General features: G+C 42.2%; 1 pseudogene across 1 annotated transcript; it reads left to right on the top strand.

The window, feature by feature from the left end:
• Positions 1 to 495: 495 nt before the first annotated feature.
• On the top strand, positions 496 to 8,900 carry LOC125535495 (uncharacterized; annotated as a pseudogene). Its single transcript, XR_007294694.2, has 5 exons — positions 496 to 4,000; positions 5,078 to 5,203; positions 5,399 to 5,454; positions 5,878 to 7,172; positions 7,304 to 8,900. The product of XR_007294694.2 is annotated as an uncharacterized LOC125535495 (transcript).
• Positions 8,901 to 9,784: the final 884 nt, after the last annotated feature.

The raw sequence follows: 9,784 nt of genomic DNA, 5'->3' as shown, positions 1-9,784 counted from the left end.
GGTAGAGGATACCAACCACATTTTCTTCTCGTGCTACACGGCACAGTTCCTTTGGTCCTGTTTCCGCGAAACGGTTGGGGGCCAGTGGCACAATACCAACATTCCTGACCTGCTCGCGGAAATTCAGGCATCCCCCCTCGCTACAGGCATATTAGATGGTTTGCGTGGGGCTCATTGCCTGGACGCTTTGGACTGTCCGCAATAAGCTAGTCATCCAGAAGGTGCCTCTCCGGCGTGCTACTGACTCCATCTTTAAATTGTGTGATTACTTGCAGCTCTGGCGGCCGCTTAGCCGCCCACAGGACCGGGACGTCATCAGCACCCTCCTCGCCGACCTTCGTTCGATGGCCCTCCGCCTGGCGCCCCCGCTCCCCCCGCCACCTCCGGAGCCAGACTAGACACTTTGTCTCTCCCAGCGTGTGTGCCTTTTTGTTTTTCTTTTAGGGCTTGTTGAGCTGTGCCCTCAGCACTAACCCTTTCGTTACTTATTTTTCTGGAACTTTCGTGTGTGTGCGTGTGTGTTCTTGAACCTTGTTGGATGTTGGCTTGGGCATTTGCTTTATATATAAAGCGGGGCGAAAGCCTTTTTCGGTAAAAAGTGGTGCAAGAAGAAAAAGCATCTTCAGCAAGAACTTTTGGAACTTGAATCAAGTATCAATCAGATTCAGAAGCTTCCTTTGCAGCAGCAAAATCATACTTTGGAAGGCTCTCTCACTCTTAGGTATGAACAAACTCTTTCCAAACTTAATCAGTTTTACAAACAAAGAAGTAAAAAGGGTTGGGCCACGACTGGTGATCGCAATACTAAAAATTTTCACCAGGCCGTGATCAAAAGTAGAAAAAGGAATACTGTTTGTTCTGTTAAGGATGAGAATGATGTGATTCATTTTAAGCCTAGTGCTATCACTAATACTTTTGTCAACTACTTTAGATACATCTTCTCCTCGCCTAACAATGACATTAGAAGACCTTTTCTCAATACTCACTTGCCTGTCAATTCTTTGGATCCTACTTATTTTCTTCCTGATAAAAATGAACTTTTGCAGATTCTTAAAGAGATGAAGTTGAACGCTTCTCCAGGTCCAGATGGTTTTAATGTGGAATTTTATTTGGCTGCTTGGGATTGGATAGGGGAGGAGGTCACTCAACTTGTGATTAACATTTATCAAACTGGTATTTTACCTCCCCACATTAATGATACTAATATTGCTCTAATCCCAAAGAAGTTAGTTCCTCAGGTTCCTATGGATTCTCGTCCCATTAGCTTTTGTAATGTTGTCTATAAAATCATTGCAAAATCGCTAGCTAATAGAATTAAGCCTCATCTTCCGGACTATATTGATCCTGATCAGCAAGCCTTTATTGAGGGTAGAAGAATTAGTGACAACATTATTATTGCTCAAGAGATTACTCACTCTTTCTCTCTTGCTTCGTGGAATCATCATGCTTTCATGCTAAAAATAGATCTGGCTAAAGCTTTTGATGGTTTAGAGTGGAACTTCATTGTGTCTGCGCTTGCATGTAAAGGGTTGCATCATCATTTCATTAATTTGGTGCATTCGTGCATTTCTTCTCCTACTTTCTCTGTGCTTGTTAATGGGCAGCCTTCACATAAATTTAGAAGTTTCAGAGGCATTCGTCAAGGCTGTCCCATGTCGCCTTATTTGTTTGTTATTGCTATCAATGAATTGTCTATTGCTCTCAATGAAGCTCTTGCTACTCAAAATCTTCAAGGAATTTCGCTTGGACCAAATTGCCCTTCTATTCACACTACACCACAACACCTAATTAGGGGCAGTTAACTGCCGGGAGAAATACCCGACCAAGGGCAAAGAAACTGCCAGGAATTGAACAACTGCCGGGAGAATTACTTACCGGCAGAGAAACTGTTGGGAGAAGTTAACAAACGAGGGCACACGAACTGCCGGCAACGATGTCCACTTGGCAGGTCATCCTATCTGCCGGCCCAACTAAACTGCGGCTTGTTGTGTGCCGGGAACTTGTATGCCACGCGTAACCAAAGTAACTGGGCCGTTTCTAAAAAAACAATTGGGCCGAGCGCGCTTGCGCGGGAGAAAGGGCGCGCGAGATCGAAAGGTTCCTTTGGTCGTCGGCTCGTCGCCCTGAGCCCCTGACCAGTTCTTCCCCAAATCTTCCAAAACCTAACCCTCAACCCCTACCACGCCGCCGCCGCCACCACCAACCACTCGACCGCAGCGCCGGCTTCGTCCCCAAACACATCGCCGCCGACCGCCTAGTCGTCGCCGAGCACCCTTCTCTACCAAGGAAACCCTTCGTCGCTTCGTTCCCATCCCCCGCGCACCCAGCGCCTGCTTCCTCCAGAGGAAAGCCGCCGACCGCCCTCCATCCCCACCACAACAACGACCTCCTCCACAGGTTTCCTCCGCCGAGCAGGCCTCCTCCTCCTCAAGCTTTCTCCCCCGAGCAGGGCCTCCTCCTCCACGAGCATCCTTCCCTGAGCACTAAGTTGGGTCGCCTCCTGTTTCCCTCACCCGAGCAGCGGGCCTTCCTGTACGGCCCCTCTCTCGAGAAGCTCCACCTCCTCTACATCCTCCCCCAGGTGCAGCGCCGCCTCCTTGCTCACCGAGAGCACTTGGCCGGTGAGATTTCAATCTTTGCAAACTTCTGTTCCTTTTTTCTTCTGAGCAGTAACTAGAACGACTTCAGAAAGTGTTTGAGTTTATATGACACTACAGCTCTGAAGATAAAGACTAGCTTTGTCATCCGATAGCCCAAGTTTTGCTTATGGTGAAGAGATCTTCCATTGCAGCAAATGGATGCTTCAACTACATACTAAATCAGTGAATCCCAGTAGGGGTACTACATGCAAGCTTTGGGAAATTAAGTTTCAAGGTCGTGCTGCAAATATAGCTAGAGAACTTCTTTCTGTATATTTTTTTTCTGCAAATGTAGACTGAAAGTGAAGTAACGCTTCTAGAGTTTAATAGTTTTAACTAGTGAATGTGTTAGTTCTATGAAAATAGATATATGGGGTTTGATCTGGAATTTTCTTCCATAATTTTCTATTGCCAGTTTGCCACTGCTCCCAGTCATGTGATTCTGGAATTTAATGATCAGTAGTTGTCTATCATAGTAGAAATCCCTTCAATTGTTGCAACCTTTATTATTGAATTGAAAAACATATGTCTGATAATTTATTTTTCTAGAGTAAAATGAGAGCAATTGGTTTGTACCGTCGCCCCTACTGGAAATTCCATGGCATCATGACTTACTGAATTGCCAGATCCCCTGTTCTTAAAACTTTTTTTATTTAGCTTAACACTTAAGAACAAATTCATCCATAGCTACGTTCACAGAGATGGTAAATAGCTTAAGATGTGCTTGTGGTTCAGATTTCAGAAAAGGCCTACTTGCAGTGCCACGTGCAAGTAATATAACCCTGGTAGTACAGTACCTTGTCATGTAGGGCCACGAGTAATATAAGACTATTGTTTTGTTGCTGGTAATTAGAACGTTTGGATGCTCGTTGTTTAGGTTCTGCGTCTAGTTTGGTAGTAGTGCTGCTGTGTGTGGCTTAGTTTCTGATGTTTTGAGGTACCCCTGGAGGGGGACGAACTTGAGACATGTGATGTTTTCAGTAATGGAAATTGGGAGCTATGCTCCTAAGTAGATTTTTTTTTGAAGAATTGGGTCGTGGGGCTAGCTGAGTACCATGCTCTTTTCTCCTATATGTAATTCTTACAAACTGTTCCCTAATTTTCATTTGATGCTTTCACTGAATAATATTTTGGATTTTTTGTTTTGTGAGCAGTATGCCTGTTGTTTGTCCTCTCCACCAAGCAGCGTCGACTACTCCATACAAGCACATAAGCTTATGCTCTTCTGATTATATATTTACCAATGACTATTATGGTTGATAGCTTAAAAGTCTTTGCTTCTATATATGCAGCTGAGAGTGACTTATAAGTTCATGGCAAAACCAGCAACACGAGTACGCAACCATCAGCAAGCTGAGGAGGTAATAATCTTGGTAGTTAAGTCTTAGATTCAGTATTTTTCTTTTGGATACATGTTTGCTGCTATTTCAGAACATTGAAACTTATTTAGCATTTCGTTTCTTATATGCTTCATGCAAATAAAACTGCAGTAAACATATGAACCGAGATTTTGCTTGGCATGTGTATGTATGCACAGTCAGGCAACCGAATTGACCGAAGCACCGAGGCCCACCACTAACTGTCTCGTGCGTCTTCCATAAATTAGTTCCCATTTGTTCGCTCTGTGTTGCCAGCCAACAAACAAAAAATCAATTGTATTGATGAGATGGCGTGTTAATGTGATGAGTGGAAAACAGTGCCGTAGGCTGGCCGGCTGCCCCCCTGATTCTCGTCACACGTACAGGACGCCCGCCAGCTTTTTTTAGTGAACCTAGGTACTGTTTGTTGTTGCCTGTTGTCTCGCTCACCTCATGTATTTTTTTTCTTTGAGCATAACACGTGTTGTTATCTAGCCCCGCCGAGACAAAAGTATAGCAGCCATCCCATCCGCCATCCCATCCCGCCATCACATCCCGCAAACTGTTCGGCCTGTTCGGTTCAAAACCGAGTACCGAACCGACCGATCGGGGCATGATGATTAATGGATTATTCACGCAGGTTCCTGTCAAACTTTGCTATCAATTCTGTTCCCATATCCTCCGGCACGCAAATTCGCTCAAAGTCATTAAAAATCCGGGAGTTTCCAGGGAACACATATGGAACTGGGATATATGGGTTTCTACAAGTTTTGCGCTTCATGTTTCAACTAGTTCTAGTCAAAGCCAATTTCAGGTTTCTGGTTACAAGAAAAATCAGTTAACACTTAACTAGGTTTCAACAAGTTTCTTCATATAAACAGATTTCTGGTTACCAGCAAAATCAGTTAACACTTAACTAGATTTCAGCTAGTTTTAGATAGGTGTTGTTTTGCAATATGCTTGACCAAGGCCACCATAGTTACTGTGAATGTCTGCATTCAGTTAAACCTAAGATACACCCTTTGTTCTCAGGATTTTGTTAGCAGCTTGTTAATAATGCACTTGCCTCTAAATTGCCAGTTACCTCTGAGTTGATACATTTTACTGTCTCGAGATTCTTTTGGCATCCCTGAACAGTTTCTGCTGATCCAAATTATCATCCCTCATGTTATGGGCCTCAAAGAGCAGCTGAAAGACTAATTTAAGGTATGTAAAATCTTAACCATATCACGCATTAATGATCTATCAATGTGCTTGTTTTGTGCCCAGATCCACGATGCCAAATATTTGGCCAGGCACAAAATTTTACCCTGGCTTGGGTGGTTACAATTTTTTTTTGCATGCTCAATGCTTGCTCTCAATTTATTTTTACACCTTAAAAGTCCGCTTGTATGTATGCAGGTGCAAGTGGATAAGTCTAGCAAATGCAGTAATGTGACCACAAGCAAGTTGAGGAGGTAATATGCATCTTCAACTTTGATTTTTTGCTGTACAGTCCTCTGGTTTTTCAAATTTGTTTTGTGGATTCTTTCTTTTGTTCTAGGTTGACTTTCATATCAGATCTGAAAGTTTACTGATAAAATTAGTGCAATCTATTTCTTGGATGAGCTTGGACTATACAGTTTAGTGAAGCAAGCAACAATGTTACACATTCTTGTTTTGTCATATTTGCCCATGGAAGATTTTTGTATGTGAAGCGCAAATAATTTCTGCTTGATCTAATTATGTACGTAATAATCACTACTTGTTGTGATGATGAAGTGCATAACATTCAGAAGAGTTATATGCTGACGTTAAACTGCAGCACATCAAAATCTTTAATATGTTGATTTAAAATTTGAAACGATAGCACCATTTTCTGAGTTTCCGATTTGTTGCAGGTTTCTCAAGATACACAAGTTGATGGAGGTTTGGAAGATCTACAAGTTGCTCTGGAGGTTTTGAAGGTCTGACAAGTTGCTGGAGTGATGATATATATGTAATATGTCTTGTTTGTTGAACCTCCAGATATTGACAAGTTTTACACTGCTCATTTTGGTGGTTGTTTCAGCAGACAAGCCATTGTATGCCAATTTTGGTTGCGTGGCACGATTTCTTTACCTTAAACATATGTACTTTGCATTTTGAGGCATATAATGTCTATATATGTACGGTTCATGCATGTGTTAAAAACATATGTTTTTCGTCTATTTATGTTATTGCATGAGGTCTTACATGTAATCTGATTGAACGTATGTGTAAGTTGTGTGATCTGTCCTGACTGTTTGAACATAATGATTGGATATTTAATCAGGGATACTGCACATAGAATAATTTTGATTGCTTGTGAAAAAGCATGTGATGGCATATTACCTGCCGGGTAAATGTGCTTGTGCAGGCAGTGAAACTGCCGGTAAACTGCAGTTGCTAGCCACTATGATTCTGCCGGGTGAAAGTAAACTGCCGGCAGATAAAATGGTCGGGGCAGAAAAACTGCCGGGGATTATTTATCTGCCGGGACAAGTAATCCCTGGCAGCCGTTGACGTGGCAGTCCTATCTGTCGGGAAAATCTCTCTCGCGGCAGTTTATCTGCCCTCTTAATGGTGTTCTCCTGGCAGATTATGTGCCATTGCATTGGTGTTGTGGTGTAGTGTCATTCTCTGTTGTTTGCAGATGATTTGTTGGTTTGTGGTCAAGCCACTATTCAGGAAGCCACTGCTATGGCTCAGCTCATTCACCACTTTTGTTCTATTTCAGGTCAAACTCCAAACTGGGCCAAATCTGCCATTCTTTTTAGTTCTCGAGTTAGTCAACCTACAAGGCAGGAGATTAAGCAAGTTTTTCCTGTTTCCTCCATGGATACCAATTTCACTCATCTTGGTCATCCGCTTATTCTTCCTGCTAAAAATAGAACCGCCGCCTATAACTTTGTTCTTGATAAATTTATGAATAAATTGCCTGCTTACAAAGCCAATATGCTTTCTCATGCTGCGAGGCTTGAATTGATTCGCTCTGTTTTCTCTGCTATTCCTGTTTATTATATGGCTAACATCTTGTTCACAAAGAAGTTTATTGCAAAGCTCACTGCTGTCATTAGAAATTTCTGGTGGACAGGTGTTAGGGAGAATGATTCTACAAGGAGTCTTTGTCTTCGTGCATGGAAAGACATATGCAATTCTAAAGAAGAAGGTGGACTGGGCATAAGAAATTTGAAGGCTATCAATGAGAGTCTTGTTTTTGCAGCTGCTTGGAGAATTGCTAAATCCCTTTTTCTCAGCTGTATTTAGTTCTTAAGGCTAAATATTTTCATGACTCCTCCATCTGGGTTGCTCATTCTTCTGCTCCTAAATCTGCTTTTTGGGCTTCGGTATTAAAAATGATTCCTAAATTGAAAGCTCATTCTTTTTACCAATTAACTCAAGGTAATATCTCTATTTGGAGCACGCCTTGGTGCACCCTTTGGACTTCCATTCATGATCATCTCATTATTCAAGAACCGGGCTTTAGATATCCTTCTTTAGTTAAGGATCTTTGGCTCCCTGGACAAATTTTTTGGAATAATGAGCTTGTTCATTTACTTTTCCAGCAACCTATGGCCTCAATTATTCTCCAAACTGATATTATCAATGATGATGGTCTAGACTTGCTTTGTTGGGATCTCACTCCGAATGGCATTTGTTCTTCCAAATCTGCTTATAAGCTTTGTTTGCAGGACATTCATGCAGTTCCCAGAAATGCTCCTTCTGTTTTTCCTTTGGAATTGAAGAATCTTCTCAAGATGGTTTGGAAACAAAAACAGGTTTTGCCTAGGGTACAAACTTTTGCGTGGAGGCTTCTTAGAAGGGCATTGCCTACAGGTTTGCGAGCTAGTCGATTCTCTGTTCATATATCAAAAAACTTTTGTAGGTGTGGCCATCGGGAGGATGAATCCCATTTATTTTTTCTTTGTCCCTTTGCTCGTGCGGCTTGGTTTGACTATCCTTGGTTTATTAGGTCTGATGTTTTAATCCAAGGTCATACTTCCATGCATTCTATCCTTATTGCCTTGCTTCAAATGGGACATCCTAATGGTTCTATCTCTAACATTCTTAATTTCTTATGGTGTATTTGGAAGGCTAGAAATGATTTTCTTTTTGACAGGAAAAACGCTCTTCCTCATCATGTGCACATTGTTGCTATGGCCTTGTCCTCTGATTCTTATAATGACTTGCCTCATTTCTCTAAGATGCAGGTGATGCCACAAGTTCTTTATCCTCCTGATCATCTTCCTACGCAGGGTCGAACTCTTAAGTCGGATTTGCTCATTACGGGGACCAAAATATTTTCTGACGCTACTTTCAGAAGTTCAAAAGTTCCTGGTCTATTACAGGGAGCAGTTGCTACTGGAATAGGAGTCTATCTTGTTTTGCCTCAAGATCGTTTTGAAATCAGTGTGCAAATTCAAGCATTAGCTCCTCCCACTACTTCTCCTCTACATGCAGAAGCTCTGGCTCTTTCTTTTGCAGCTCAAGTGGCTAGTAAGCTCAATATTCTTCAGCCAACCTTTCTCATGGATTGCCTCTCTTTATCTTTGGTGGCTGCTACCGGCAAGATTGTGGAATCTACCACCCCTTGGAGCATCAGGAAGCCTTTGGCTGATTTCTTCAAGCATGCTAACAGCTTGCAACCTCGAGTGTTTCACATTTCTAGGGAAATTAATGGCATAGCACACAATGTAGCTTATTAGGTTCTTCATTCTAGGGTTGAACCTCAAGTTTTTGCTTCGCTTCAGCTCATAGACATAGTTCCTGTCCTGTGGTGTCTCTTCTCTCAAATTTTCAGGTTCAGGAGTTTGTAATTCACGTTGTACACTGTTTCTGAGCTGAAATGAATTTGGCGCTTCGAGCGCCGTTTGTTGTTCAAAAAAAAAATCAGCGGCCTGAGGATTCCCTTTCTGTTCTATTCGACTCTTCCATCACGTGGAGTCACGCAACGCCCAGGTCCCAGCCGTAGCTGCTGTCCGCCGACGCTGCCGTACACGCACGCACTCCCGCCTCGCCGCCGCTTGGTAATTTCCTTCGTAATCTGCATATGTTCGCCGCTGATTTCAATTCCGGGGCCCCCTTTGGCATTTGCTCAATTGTTCTCTTCTCAATCCTTTGCAGACTCTAGGCGCTGTGCAATCCCCTGTGTATTGTATTGTATACGCACACGCACTGAAGTTTGATCATCACTCCATCACGTATTGAGGTATATTCATATAATACTGATACAAAAAAGTTCCTTTGATTCCTTTTATGCATAGCCGGCAATGTTCAATAATTGATAGAACCATTTTTTTTAATTTTCAGCATTGTGTGTGTGTTATTATGAAGTCCTCCAGTAAGAGGAATTATCAGGTAGCAGCAAAAGGAAAAAGAAGGAAGTGGAGAAATTGACACACGCACAACGTGGGGGTATTCACAAATTTCTCAAGTGGCCGACTAATATTGGTGCTTCCACTACTTCGACAAACCCAGATGATGCGTTGGCGATGGTTGCCATAGTGGAAGAGCAACAGACTAATGGAAATTCGGACTCTGATCAGCAAGAAGAAAATATCAACACCAACACCGGCGATAACAATGTAAGTGGCTCTGGGAAATTTTTAAGGTAATATATATAAATTATTTGATACGCATACTGATGTTAGATGCATTGAAGTGTTACTGATAGTAATTTATATATGCACAATTTTTTAGATAAATTTATATATATACTTATATTATAATGACTTGTATATTAAGGTCCCCCAATTCTTAGTTCGTCCCGGGCCCCCGAAATCTCAG

Source organism: Triticum urartu, chromosome 2A (assembly GCF_056163025.1).
Source record: "Triticum urartu cultivar PI428250 chromosome 2A, HENAU_Tu73, whole genome shotgun sequence".
Lineage (NCBI taxonomy): Eukaryota > Viridiplantae > Streptophyta > Magnoliopsida > Poales > Poaceae > Triticum > Triticum urartu.
Note: the sequence above shows the minus strand (reverse complement) of the source record. Positions and strands in the feature narration are given on the sequence as shown.